Genomic DNA, 14786 nt, shown 5'->3' with positions numbered 1-14786 from the left:
TTTTTAGTAGAGATGGGGTTGATGTTGAACTCCTGAGATCAAGCAATCCACCTGCCTCAGCCTCCCAGCATGCTGGGATTATAGGCATGAGCCACCGTGCCCAGCTGCATAGCCAACTTTTAAAAAATCCTATAATGGAGTTGTTGGCTTTCTGGTTTCCGGGTTTGTTCTCGGCTGCGGAGGCTGCCTCGTACTTCTGCAGAGACTCACAGGTCCTGGAAGAGCTAACAGCTTAGCGGAGGCTGCAATGGATCCATTACAAACACTTGACCCAACCTTGACCCCAGAGTCTTCATAAATGATCACTGAGGAAGATTCACAAGATGTTTCAGAGTCCTCACATGGCTTCTCAGAAACGTTAAGAAAGAACCTTAGTAAACTGTCTCTCAACCTGGGCACTGATCTCCCTCCCTCTCTACCAGAAGGTTTTACCCAGCAACAGGATAGCGAAAGCATCTTCCAGGATATTCGAGGCGGCCGGCCTCTTGGAAAGAGGAGAGGAGTGCTGACGCTGTTATCTGTGCAGAGAGAAAGGCTGGCCAGACGGAGATATATTTTAATCAACAAGTTTTCTCCACTTGGAACACGACTGAAAGACACTGGACGTAAGGGAATTCAGAATGACGACAGTCAACCATTCGAATGTCACCGCAGTTACTGCGTGTCCCACAATTGGGATCCTTGTGAAAATGCTAGAATAGGAAGTGATGACACTGACCCAATTTCACCAAAAACATTCTTGTAGTTTTGGGCTTTGCTGGTACGTTTATTCAGCAAGTCGAGAGCTTGCTACATATCAGATGTATACCAGTAATTCTGATAACCTATCATGAGTTCTGTAAGGGTTTTTCTTGTATCTTTTCCTTATTACTTCAATACCGGTAACTGAAGAAGGATCAGTGTAGTTTGCATGTATGTGAATAACCAGTATACTTTAGCTCTACTACTTGATTTGACCTGAAGAATCACCAATAAGTCTCAAGTATTCCCATGAGTTTCAGAAGCCTGAAGTCTGCAGGATAAAGAATTTGCAGCAAAGTAACTTGTGGGAAAAGAATGTGAAGGAAACATTTGGCAGTTGGCTAGAGCTTAATTGATTAGATTTTTCTGGTTTTCAAAAATTGCAATGAAAGGAAGCTTTGATGTGTTGTATGTTCTTTGTAGTAGTAAATAAGTGTGTGTGTAGAGAAACAAAAAAATTGACATTTGAGTACCTTTAAAAAAAAAATCCTATAAAGTGGAGGGGTGCAGTGGCACACACCTGTAATCCTAGGACTCTGGGAAGCCAAGGCAGGTGGATTGCTTGAGCTCAGGAGTTCAAGACCAACCTGAGCAAGAGCGAGACCCTGTCTCTACTAAAAGTAGAAAAATTAGGGCGGCGCCTGTGGCTCAGTGAGTAGGGCGCCGGCCCCATATGCCGAGGGTGGCGGGTTCAAACCCAGCCCCGGCCAAACTGCAACAAAAAAATAGCCGGGCGTTGTGGCGGGCGCCTGTAGTCTCAGCTGCTCGGGAGGCTGAGGCAAGAGAATCACGTAAGCCCAAGAGTTAGAGGTTGCTGTGAGCCGTGTGACGCCACGGCACTCTACCAGAGGGCGGTACAGTGAGACTCTGTCTCTACAAAAAAAAAAATAAAATAAAAGTAGAAAAATTAACCAGGCATTGTGGCCGGTGCCTGTAGTCCCAGCTACTTGGGAGGTGGAGACTTGAGGATCACTTGAGCCAGGAGTTTGAGGTTGCCGTGAGCTAGGCTGTTGCCAGGGCACTCTAGCCTGGGTGACAGAGCAAGATTATCTCAGAGAAAAAAGAAAAATTCCTGTCATGCTCTTCCTAGTCTAGGGTGTGGGTGAGTTTGTGGAAGGGATTGGGGGAAGTGGAAGGAGCAGCAGCGTTCGGGGTCAGGAGGCTGGATTCAACCCCACGCCTGCTGTATACCAGGGGCGACCCAGGCTTGGCAATACTGACTCATTCGGCAGGCACACGGCGGGCACGGCACATGCTACTGTGCACCGCTGTACCGGATATAGTAGTAGGCTCTGGGCACACGCACTGTAGCCAAGGCCTGCCTCCCCCGCCCCCCACCTTACTCCATTGGAAAGAGAAACTATAAAGAAATCAATAAGATACAGTGTCATGAAGTAGGAAGGGCTGCAAGGAAATCTGAGACAGGTTAGGAGGGGAGGAACTTGGAAGGGGGAACTACAGAGTGGGGAGGGCCTCTCAGAGGTCATGACCTCTGAGCAGAGCGATAAGAGGAGGGGAAGGAGGGGTGATGTGGGGGTCTAAAGGCAGAGCAGCCCAGGTGGAGGGAGGAGCCCAGAGCAGCAAGGGGGACAGCCAGGCGGCAGGGGTGGGGTGCAAACAGCAAGCAGGATGGTGGAGCAGGCAGCTGAGGGTTTGGGATGTGGCCAAGAGTGCTGAGCAGCAGAGCAAAGGTTCTGGATCTCCATAGGGAGTGGTGGACTGATTTACATGTGAAAAACTCTACAGTAGACACACACCTCCTTGCTTGGTCAAAAAAAAAGGCCTAGAAGCAAGAAGAACAGGCCTGGCCTCTGGATCTTGCTTTCCGATACCAACCTCCTTAATAAAAGGAACTCTGGCTCCTTGGAGAAGTGGCTGATCCCTAGATTAGGGCAAGTAGTAGAGAAGACGAGCCGGGAGCATCTTACAGTGCCAGAAAGCAGAGGTGTGCTCCGAGACCAACAGTCAGGACGGGATGTGTCCGCGGTCACAGAGATGAACTGGAAAAACTTCCAGTGGCCAAAGCTGGAACGATCTGGGCAACAAAACAAATGAAGTAACATTGGATGATAACTCGAGGTATAAAATTAATACCCACGCATCTGCACGGATATAACTAAGTGATTGCCTAAACAAATAGATGAGGGAGGACACACAGGTCTCCTCTGCAGAAGGATTCCAAATAATTTATACTTTGCCTTCGAGGAGGTGGAGCCTGCACCTAGTGACTTCCTTCCAAAAAGTACAGCGTAGAAGGGGGCAGGAAAGCAGAACGTAACTTTATGTCGGTGGAGACACCTGGAAAACACTACGTTAGCCAGGTGACTGAAACTAATGACAACAGCAATGTTATGTTGAGAGTGTTGAGAGCATGCACATTTGATAGGATGCGATGAGAATGGTACTTTACCTTTGTGGGTTTCCTCCCAAGAACCTAGTCTGATCATGACAAAAAAAAAAAATAATAATTGAGGGACATTCTATAAAATACTTGACCGACACTCCTCAAAACTGTCAAGATTATCAAAAACAAGCGAAGTCTGAGAAATAGCCTCAACCAAGGACATGTGACAACTAAATGTCACAGGGTGTCCTGGATCAGATCCTAGATCAGGAAAAGGATGTTAGGTAGAAACCAAAGTACTCTGAAGGACAGATATGTGGACTTTTTTTTTGAGACAAGGTCTCTATCGCCCAAGCTAGAGTGCCATGGCACCATCACAGCTCACTGCAATCTCGAGCTCCTGGGCTTAATTCGTCCTCCTGCCTCAGCCTGCCCAGTAGCTGGGACTACAGGTGTGCGCCACCACTCCTGGCTAGTTTTTCTGTTTTTTGCAGAGACTAGGTTTTGCTGTGTTGCTCAGGCTGGGCTCATACTCCTGGCCTCAAGCGATCCCCCTGCCTCAGCCTCCCAAAGTGCTAGGATTACAGGTGTGAGCCACAGGAAGGCCAAGTATGGACTTTTAGTTCTGAATCCTATGAAACATGATGGGATCATCTTGGCTCAGTAGTTGAGACAAAAGTGCCATAGCAATGTACAATGTTAGCAATGGGGACACTGGGTGTGGGGTATGTGAAAACTCTGTACTATCTGTGCCACTTCTTGGCAAATCTAAAACTATTCTAAAATGTGAAGGTTATTAGGTGAAAAGAAATATTTGAATATAATGGTTTGGGGAGAGTGAGGCCTGCACATCTGCAGGCAGGGGCAGACAGGGCATCATGTTAAAAATCTAGTAACATGGCTCGGCGCCTGTGGCTCAAGCGGTTAAGGCGCCAGCCACGTACACCTGAGCTGGTGGGTTCGAATCCAGCCTGGGCCCGTCAAACAACAATGATGGCTGCAACAAAAAAATAGCCAGGCGTTGCGGCAGGCACCTGTAGTCCCAGCTACTTGGAAGGCGGAGGCAGGAGAATCGCTTGAGCCCAGGAGTTGGAGGTTGCTGTGAATTGTGATGCCACAGCAGTTTACCCAGGGTGACAGCTTGAGGTTCTGTCTCCAAAAAAAAAAAATCTGGTAATACAATGTGGTGCAGAATGGCTGGGAGTACAGAAAGCAGACACTACCTTACCTCTGGAATACAGTAGTGGGGGGGTGGGTAGGTGGAATCACGGAAGAGGGAGGTGCGCAAATCAGAGAGCAAAGCCTCATCTGTCTCCTCTACCTACCCTGGATGTTCTGTCTTTGGGGTGAGGAGAGGTTTGAGCCCCATCTTCTGGGGACCCTGAGACCCAGCCCTTCCCCCACAACCCCTGGGTCTGTTTCCTTCTCTGTAAAATGAGGTTTGTTACTTCAACTTCAGAATCGTTCTGAGGCTAAAAATAGATGTTTTAGTGAAAGTGGTTTGGAGACAAGTAAAAGCTTTGTAAATAGGTCCTCCCCCTCAGAGGGCCCTGCTCCTCCCCCCTTCCCTCCACACACTTTGCCCCCTGCTCTGAATAACATCCCACATCAGTGATTTTCAACTGGCATGCCGAGAGGATCTTAGGTAGGCCACAAAAATTTTTAAAGATCATTAATTAAATTATTTTTTTAAGAAGTTCAAAGCATTTTTTTTACTCTTTTTTTTTTAATCAACATAATTTAAGTGTGCTGTGGAAGTCTAACTATAGGTTCAATTGTGCCATGAGATAAAAAGGTTGGAAAACACTGGTCTAGAGAAATAGCCCCCCTGGGTGTCCCCCTATCACAAATAGCACCTATTCTGAGGATCATCCCCACGTCCTCTATGAGGAGGGATACAGCTGGCTACATTTCCCCCAGATAGGAAAATAAGAATGAAAAAGTGCAAGGGCAGGAGAGGAGGGAAGTTTAGGGAGAGGAGAGCCATCTTCCACCGCGAGTGGGCTGAATGATGGCCACCAAAGATATTGTCCACGTTCTAATCCCTAAAAACTATGAGCCTTACTTGGAATCTCATTTGGAAAAAAGGGTCTTTGCACATATAATTAAGTGAAAGATCTTGAGATTAGATCATCCTTAATTATCTGGGTGAGTCCTTTATCCAATGACAAGTGTCCTTATAAGAGAAAGGCTGGCTGAGCACAGTGGCTCATGCCTGTAATCCCATTACTTTGGGAGGCTGAGGCAGGAGGATGATTTGAGGCCAGAAGCTAAAGATCAGCCTGAACAACAAAGCGAAACTCCATCTCCACAAAGAAATGAAAAATTAGTGGGGCATTGTGATGGACACTTGTAGTCTCAGCTGTGTGGGAGGCTGAGGCAAGAGGATCGGTTGAATCCAGGAGTTTGAGGTTGCTGTGAGCTAGGCTGGTGCTACTCTCTAGCCCAGGCGAAAGAATGAGGCCCTGGCCTCCCCCCTCCCCCCACACACAAAAAAGAAAAAGAAAAAGAAAAGGAGAGAAAGGCAGAGGTAGATTTAAGATAGAAGATACAGACATGGCAGAGAAGGCCGTGTAAAGAAGGAGGCAGAGATGGGAGTGTCCGGGAGAAAGAAGACTCTCTCTGTGTCCTCTGAAATTTCCATGTTTGAGTCAGTGAAATAAGCTGACAGTAGACAGATTAACAGGAGAAGAGGCATACAAACATATCACACACATACACACAGAGTCTTATAAAATAGGACACCAAGAAAGACCAGATGATTGGGGTTTTTATAGCATCAGAATAAGGGTTGAGGCTTCTGCCAGGAGGTGGTGGGGACAAGCTATGGAAGGGTACACTGCAAATAAAAAGCTGTGTGGGAGCTGGGCTCGTGCCTATACTGTAGACCTAGCTACTCAGGAGGAGGCTGAGGCAGGAGGATTGCTTGAACTATCTTTAAAATACAAACTTAAAAAGGCTGGGCACAGTGGTACAGGCCTGTAATCTGAAAACTTTGGGAGGCCGAGGTGGGAGGATCCTTTGAGGCTAGGAGTTTGAGACCAGCCTGAGCAACATAGTGAGACCCCAACTCTACAATAAAAGAGTTAGGGCTCAGCACCTGTGGTTTAAGTGGCTAAGGCGCCAGCCACATACACCTGAGCTGGCGGGTTTGAATCCAGCCCAGGCCCACCAAACAACAACGATGGCTGCAACCAAAAAATAGCCAGGCGTTGTGGTGGGAGCCTGTAGTCTAAGCTTCTTGGGAGGCTGAGGCAAGAGGATCACTGGGGTCCAGGAGTTGGAGATTGCTGTGAGCTATTACTGTGCCACTGCACTCCAGCCTGAGCAACAGAGCAAGACCCCATTGCAAAATAAAATAAAATAATACTAGAAACAGTCTGGGTCTGGTGGCTCATGCCTGTAATCCTAGTACTCTGGGAGCCAGAGGCGGGCAGACTGCTTGACCTCAGGATTTTGAGACCAGCCTGAGCAAGAGCAAGAACCCGTCTCTAAAAAAATAGCTACACGTCATGGGTGGCGCCTCTGGCTCAGTCGGTAAGGCGCCGGCCCCATATACCGAGGGTGGCGGGTTCAAACCCGGCCCAGGCCAAACTGCAACCAAAAAATAGCCGGGCGTTGTGGCAGGCGCCTGTGGTCCCAGCTACTTGGGAGGCTGAGGCAAGAGAATCGCTTAAGCCCAGGAGTTGGAGGTTGCTGTGAGCTGTGTGAGGCCACAGCACTCTACCCGAGGGCCATAAAGTGAGACTCTGTCTCTACAAAAAAAAAAAAAAAAATAGCTACACGTCATGGTGGGCACCTGTTATCCCAGTTACTTGAGAGGCTGAGGCAAGAGCATCGCTTGAGCCTAAGAGTTTGAGGTTGCTGTGAGCTAGGACGCTATGGCACCCTACCCAGGGCAACAGAGTGAGATCCCGTCTCAAGAAAAAAAAAATATATACTAGAAAGTTTGTCTTGTTATGCAGATAAACTTTCTCAGGTAATCCTCAGAAGGATGAGTGGCAGCCCGTGGCAATCTGTCTAGGCCAGTTGTAATTCCAGTCTCTTCCCTGTGAAACTCTCCTTCCTAGGCAGATAAGAGGACTTCAGAAAAAGCCTCTGTTTGCACCTGCTGTTTACTAACATAGCCTTCTTCTGTAAATGTAAATTTTTTACAAAAGGACAGCTTTTCAGAGCTATTCCTGTGTCTGCATTTTCTCTAAGTAGTCATCTCAAAAGATGCAAAGAAATATATTGGGGGTGGTGGTGCCACATTTTATTCTCCCACAGAATGATGTTGCCACGAGCCAAGAAGCACCTGGAGTCACCAGGAGCTGGGAGAGAAAGGAAGAACCTCCCCTGGAGCCTTCTGAGGGGGCTTCTGAAGACAGCGTGCTGCCCACCCTCCTGGGGCTTGTTTCAATTGTGGCGATTTGTTGTAGTAGCTACAGGGAGCTCATATACCCTCATTTCTTCTATAGATTATTATGCAACCAGCAACATGATTATTATAAAGATGTGGTCTCATGGGAAAGGTTTTGGTTACACAATGAAATGAAAAACAAGGCAGAAAGATCATGGAGCAATCAGCATGTGGCCTTTTCATACATTATCCAGTTTCAGTCTCAAGTAACTGTGTGTGGGGTGCTGTTATCATCCCCATTTACGAATTAAGGAACCGAGGCAATGCCATGGATAACTCACCAAAGTCACCACCTTACAGCTGGGGTTTGGGAGCTCCACCCACCTGAGCCCTGAGCTGCGAGGGTCGGCCCCCCCGGGAGCCTTTACAACCTGAAGTCAGCATGGAGGGGAAAGTGTACACCTTACTGTATAAATAATAGCATGACATTGGCCCATGAACCACAAATGGGAGGAAGAAGACGTGTCACATCACCACGCGCAGGCCCAGCCTTCCACTTTCCGCCCTCAACGAGAACTGTCCAGGGAAAGGCACTGTCCAGCCACTTAACCCAACGGTCAGTAGCCAACGGTGGTGGCAATTCCGAAGCCCCAGAGCATCCTGGGAAATGATTGTGTCAACAGGTGGAAAACGTGCAATGCAGAATCACCTCTGCCCAGTCACAGCTGCGCATTGCCGAAGCACACGGGCCTAAGCACACAGGCTTCGTAGGAGGGCGTGTGGGGCAGTAAAACTTGGGGGCAGAGGGCTAGATGTCTTTCTTTCCATTTTTTTCCTCACCATTCACATTTTGTTAAAGGTGTAGTAAAAATGCAAAAATGTGAAACTTTGTTTCCTCTGCCCACGTCAGAGCCAATCTCTCTTGCCGCTGTTCACACCAGGACCTTGGATGAGCAATTATTTCATCTGTACAACCACAGCGCATTGTAGCCAGACATTCCCGTGTCTGCCTGCTCAGTAACAGGGGTGGCTCTGGACAGGGACGGGAACTCCAGAGAAGGACTCCTCTGGGATACACTTGGCACAGCAAAACACACCCTCAGCCAACGGGAGTCTAACCAGGCATGTGCGAGATGGTGGCAGCATAGCACTCTGTGAACGTGCCCCCACCCCCCTGCTCTCAAAAAAAAAAAATCCTGTCTTCCCCCCACGGTATGACCGCACAGCTGCACCTGCAGTCTCCAGCCAGAAATGCTGGCCCAACACGCTCTTGACCCTACCCAAGTTGACTGGACCAACCTCAGGTGAGCCAATCAGTGATTTTCCCCAGGAATAGGGAATTAGACCCAAAGGAGCAGAGTTAGTGGTGTTTCAGGTGCCTAGAACTTGGGTGCTCCGCATGGAAGCTCTTGTGCCTCTGCAAAGCACTAAGGAAATCAGAAGCTGACGTGCAGAGAAAGAGAGGTCGAGAGAGAACCACGGAGCAGGTGCACAGAGGACAAGAGAGGGACGGAGAGGAGAGTAAACGTTCCAGGCGACCTTCCAGCTCCTGATCCCTATCCTTTGGTGACCCTACTGCAGCCTTAAGCCCGACTCCCATATTCTCCACTCTGAATGTGTTTCCCAGGGAAGCTGTAACAAATTACCACGAACGGATGTCTTAAAACAGAAGAAATTTGTTCCCTCCCAGCTCTCGAGTCTGGCTGTGTGAAATCAAGGGGTCAGCAGGTTGGTTCCTTCTGGGGGCTCTGAGGGGAAGACCCATGCATGCCCTTCTCCCAGCTGCTGGCACTGCTGGAAATCCTTGACTTTTGTAGGCTTGTGCATGCATCATTCCAGTCTCTGCCTCTGTCTTCCAGTGGCATTTTTCCTGTGTGTCTGTGTCTTTGTCCAAATTCTCCTCTTATTTTTATTTTAAGAGCGTCTGCTCTGTTGTCCAGGCTGGCCTCAAACCAAGCCTGGGCTCAAGGGATCCTCCCACCTCAGCCTCCCAAGCAGCTGGGATTACAGGAGTGCACTGTCATGCTGAGCTCCCTCTTCTTATCAGGACACCCTAGTTCAGCATGACCCCATCTCGACTAATCACATCCATGAAGGCCTTATTTCATAGACGATCGTGAATTTCATGGGGAACAATAGTCAACCCAATATAGACTCTCAAGTTTGTTATTGTTATTTGAACCCTCCCGCCCCCCCCACAAAATGGCTCAGCACCTGTAGCTTAGTGGTTAGGGCGCCAGCCACATACACCAGGGTTCAAACACAGCCCAGGCCTGCTAAACAACAATGACAACCACAGCAACAACAACAATAACAAAAAATAGCCGGGTGTTGTGGTGGGCACCTGTAATCCCAGCTACTTGGGAGGCTGAGGCAAGAGAATCTCTCAAGTCCAAGAGTTGAGGTTGCAGTGAGCTGTGACGCCACAGCACTCTACCAAGGGCAACATAGTGAGACTCTCAATTAATACAGATATTAGATTGGCTTGAAGTGCGATATGAAGAAACAGTTTTTTTTTTTTTTTTTTGTAGAGACAGAGTCTCACTGTACCGCCCTCAGTAGAGTGCCGTGGCATCACACAGCTCACAGCAACCTCCAGCTCCTGGGCCTACGTGATTCTCTTGCCTCAGCCTCCCAAGCAGCTGGGACTACAGGCGCCCGCCACAATGCCCGGCTATTTTTTTGTTGCAGTTTGGCCGGGGCTGAGTCTGAACCCACCACCCTTGGCATATGGGGCCGGCGCCCTACTCACTGAGCCACAGGCGCCGCCCTGAAGAAACAGTTTTTCAAAGAAAGTAAGTAGCTGGCTGAATTGTGGCAGAATGAGGGACGATGAGAATTCCCTGATCTTGGACGGCAGCTGGAATGGGAATATTTGAGGGGAAGACACAGGAATGACCAATGGGTGCTGGTCCGTCTCAAGCACCTCCTCTTGCCAGACGAACATGATGCTGCTTCCCACTGTCACGTGGCATGAGGTCAAGCAGGGGTAGCTTTCCAAGAGAATTAAGGAAAACCCTTCTTTTTTATTTTATTTTGTAGAGACAGAGTCTCACTTTACTGCCTTCGGTAGAGTGCCATGATGTCACAGGACTCACAGCAACCTCCAACTCTTGGGCTTAGGTGATTCTCCTGCCTCAGCCTCCCGAGCAGCTGGGACTACAGGTGCCCGCCACAACGCCCGGCTATTTTTTAGTTGCAGTTCAGCCGGGGCTGGGTTTGAACCCGCCACGCTCAGTATATGGGGCCCGTGCCCTGCTCACTGAGCCACAGGCGCCACCTGGGAAAACCCTTCTATTCTAAGCCACACTGATTTTCCCTTCTTACCCATATGCTAAAAGAAGAAACTAACCACTACTCTTGTTCCTAAGAAATCCAAGCTCTGGGGCCTGGCCCAGTCTAAGGCTGAATATTCACCTGGACAAGATTTCATGGCACTGATTACTGGTAAATGGCAGGATCCCAAATAAAATTTATAGGTGAGCTGGGCCTGGTGGCTCACACTTATAATCCTAGCACTTTGGGAGGCAAAGGTGGGTGGATTGCTGGAGGCCTGGAGGCCAAGAGGCCGGGAGTAAACCAGTAGCCCAGAAGGCCAGGCATAGTGGCTCACACCTATAATCCTAACACTCTGGGAGGTGGAGATGGGTGAATTTCCTGAGCTCAGGAATTTAAGACCAGTCTGAGCAAGAGCAAGACCCCGTCTCTACTAAAAATAGAAAAAACTAGCCAGGTGTCCTAGCTACTAGCCCAGCTACTAGGGAGGCTGAGGCAAGAGGATCCCTTGAGCCCAAGAGTTTGAGGTTGCTATGAACTATGACACCATGGCACTCTACCGAGCGTGACAAAGTAAGACTCTGTCTCAAAAAAAAAAAAAAAAGACCAGTCTGGGCAACATAGCAAGATCCTGTCTCTACACAAAAATAGAAAAATTAGCTAGATGTCGTGGTGGGTGCCTGTAGTCCCAGCTACTCAGGAGGCTGAGGCAAGAGGATTCCTTGAGCCCAGGAGTCTGAGGTTGCAGGGAGCTCTGCATTGTAGCCCAGGCAACAGAGTGAGACCTTATCTCAAAAAACTAAAATAGGCTTGGCGCCTGTATGGCACCAGCCACATACACTGAGGCTGGCAGGTTCGAACCTGGCCCAGGCCAGCTAAAGAATAATGACAACTGCAACAAAGCCAGGTGTTGTGGTGAGCATCTGTAGTCCCCGCTACTTGGGAGGCTGAGGCAAGAGAATTGCTTAAGCCCAAGAATTAGAGGTTGTTGTGAGCTGTGACGATACGGCACTCTACCCAGGGTGACAGCTTGAGACTCTGTCTCAAAAAAAATAAAAAATAAATACATAAATAAATAAAATAAAAATTTACAGGCAACCAACTAGGGTGTTTTTATTTTTATTTTTGAGACAGTCCCCTTATGTCACCTGGGTAGAGTGCCACAGCGTCATAGCTCATAGCTCAAACTCTTGGGCTTAAGCAATTCTCTTGCCTCAGCCTTCCAAGTAGCTGGGACTACAGGCATCTGCCACAATGCCCAGCTAATTTTTTTTTATTTTTGTAGTTGTCATTGTTGTTTAGCAGGCCGGAGCCAGGTTTGAACCCACCAGTTCCGGTGTATATGGCCACTGCCCTAACTGCTGAGCTATGGGCACTGAGTCACCAACTAAGATTTTATAAGAGTTGAAAATCCAGGAAGCCAAGTCTGGCAAATTGAAGATTATGCTATCTCACCCTTTTGGAAGAGTCCTAGGCTGAAATCATCAAGAAGCAAGTTGCTATGGAGCTGTGTTCCCTCCTAGAGAAGCTTCCCAAGAAACTCTGGAGAGTGGGCCTGGGAGCCTCCAGGCAGGAGATCCCTTCTCGGTGGGGAGCACCTGGGGTGGCCACATCGCGTGGCACCAGACCTTGTTCTAATGTTCAGTTCACCCATCTAGAATACCACGGTGTGTGCTCCGACTCAGACTGTGCATCTTTGCCCCAGAGGTCCGGTAAGTCGACTACAAAGTCCACGATTGAGGGGAAGGCTGGGGAGTCCCCAAAGAGAGAGACCGAAGAAATACAGAGGGATAAATAGCAAGTAGAGATGGCGGCTCTGAGAACAGAGACCTGATGCAACAGTGCGACATGACTTGGGTCACCTCTCGTCTGACAAGGGAGAGCTGTCTGTGATTGACGGTGGTACGGCAGGACCAGGTTGGGCAAGGGCAACAGTAATGGAGACATTACAGTTGGGAAAAGTCAAAGGACTTGAACAGGGTGTGTGTGGTGGGCAGGACCAGAATGAAATGGACCAAGGTGGACACTACGGGCTTTCAGGCCATCAGGCTGTCTATCCAGTCCCCTTTTTGGTAACCCTTCCACATAAGGTCATGAGGACAGGTGCTCAGTGCACACACCTGCCATAGCTGATGGGACCAGAAGGGAGGCCTTGATCCAACACAGACTGACCAGTTCTTCCCAGGTAGGTGGGTTGGGACCAGAAATTGTTCTCTTTGGGTGAAGGGATCCAGGAAGCATCAGCTTGGGGTGATGCAGGTGGGTAAACAGGAACAGGTGAGGGTGCTGTGAAAATGTCCACAAGGTCTCTGCAACCCTGGGTCCCATGAGAGCTACAATGTTCCCTTGCCAGGCTGGGTGCAGTAGCTCACACCTGTGTGAAAGGCCAAGGTGGGATTGCTCAAGATCAGGAGTTGAGACCAGCCTTGGCAACATAGTGAGATCTTGTCTCTATAAAACATAAAAATAATTAGCCAGGTATGGTGATGCATGTCTGTAGTCCTAGTTACTAGGAAGTGTGAGGCAGGAGGATCCCTTGAGCCCAGGAGTTCAAGGTTATAGTGAGCTACAGTCATGCCACTGCACTCCAGCCTGGGCGGCAGAGCAAGACCCTGTCTCTCAATAAACAAACAAAGTTCCCTTTTCTTCTTGAACTAATAGGAGTTGGGTTTTGATCTTAGGCCAGATTAGGAACTCTGTACTGGGGTGTGAGGTAAGGCTACAACTTGAGTGCAAGATGGACAACCCATAATCTGAACGGATCCAACCCAGCCAGCCTTCCAGGGTCACCTCCCCTGAGTGGGGACTTGCAGCTCTAAAACATCCCAGCCTTGCTGTCTAACTCTGGGCCTTTGCATGTGCTATTCCCTTTGCCTGGAGTGCCCTTCCTTTTGCCCTCCCCTGCACATATGCACACGCACACACGCACACACACACACACCCTTTCTTTGCCTAATTCCTTGGTAGAATTAGGGCCCCACACAGATGTTACCTGCCTGGCCAGCTGGCCCAGGGGGGGCCCCTTGTCCTGGGGCTGTTCCATCTGCTATTCCAGTCCCTGGTCTACTCAATCTGGATTGCCTGTTCGCCCACTGCTCCCTGCAAGCAGGGACTCTGCATGAATCTGGACCAGCACCTGTGTCTGGCCCATGCTGGGTGTTAAAGTGAGTCTATAAGAATGCTGAATGAAGAAATGAATGAATGATGTAGTCTTGAATGGAGACAGTCATAGGTTGCCTTGAGAAAGGGTCAGGGAGCCATAACCAAGGAAGAGAAAGAACAAAGGTCCCCAACCCAGCCAGTGTGGGAACAGCTCCTTCACATCCTTCTAGTGGGAGCCTGACACCCAGTGACTCTGGCCCCCATGCTTAGGCCTGACAGCCTCAGGGAAGCAGGGGGTGCTGGACTCACCTTTAGAGCAGCTGGTCTCACCAGAGACGGGTAGGTTCAGCCTCCATCAGTCTAGACCTAGGTCCCTTCTCCAGTCTAGGAAAAAACGCCAGTAATTTCCAGAGTGAGGATGGGAAACCAAGGACCCCTCTGCTCCTCCCATGGGGCAGGCTCCTTTCCCCAGCCTTTGACCCCCAGGCTCCCTTCCCAGCGGGCCTCTGATTCGCCTCCCACTCCCCAGCTCACCCCATGAAAGAGTAATGGTGCAAAATTTGTTGAGGAGAAAAACAGGAAGTGGAGCCCGAGAGCAGGGCTGCGGCCACGCTCCCCAGGAGAACGTGGCAGCCCCCTCCACCGCAGCCTTACAGGAAAGTGGTCGGGGCAGTCCCCGCCTGACTGTAGGGGGTGCGGTGGGGCGAGGGGAGAGTCCGGCAAGGAGCCCGCTTTATTTTTAGAGCCAACATCGCACCTGCACCCTGTGTCTTGCCTCTTATCTCACCTTCTCGCAGAGCTCTTCGAAGTTGAGACTACCCCATTTTACAGATGGGCAGACAGATTCAGAGAAGTGAAGTGGCCCGGGCCACACAGCCTTTCCCACGCCAGGGTCATGGCTCCCTGATTCTTTCTCAGACTTTGATTTCTATTTGTGGTGTGTTTTTTGTTCTAGGCTTGTGAGTGCACGGTGGGTGGGGG

General features: G+C 49.4%; 1 protein-coding gene across 2 annotated transcripts in view; it reads right to left on the bottom strand.

Annotated features, from left to right (window-relative positions):
• Nucleotides 1–14422, bottom strand: part of PIK3CD (phosphatidylinositol-4,5-bisphosphate 3-kinase catalytic subunit delta) — a 73146-nt gene extending 58724 nt beyond the window's left edge. Inside the window, exons 1-2 of one of the 2 annotated variants that reach the window (XM_053577266.1) lie at nucleotides 14340–14422; nucleotides 14115–14189 (exon numbers count right to left, since the gene is read on the bottom strand). The gene's annotated coding sequence lies outside the window, so the exon portion shown is untranslated. Of the gene's footprint in view, nucleotides 1–2577; nucleotides 2597–14114; nucleotides 14190–14339 lie in introns of those variants that run through there. The other variant, XM_053577267.1, reaches the window with a different exon arrangement.
• Nucleotides 14423–14786: the final 364 nt, after the last annotated feature.

The sequence above is a fragment of the Nycticebus coucang genome, chromosome 22 (assembly GCF_027406575.1).
Source record: "Nycticebus coucang isolate mNycCou1 chromosome 22, mNycCou1.pri, whole genome shotgun sequence".
NCBI classification, from domain to species: domain Eukaryota; kingdom Metazoa; phylum Chordata; class Mammalia; order Primates; family Lorisidae; genus Nycticebus; species Nycticebus coucang.
This window is presented reverse-complemented; position numbering and strand designations above follow the sequence as displayed.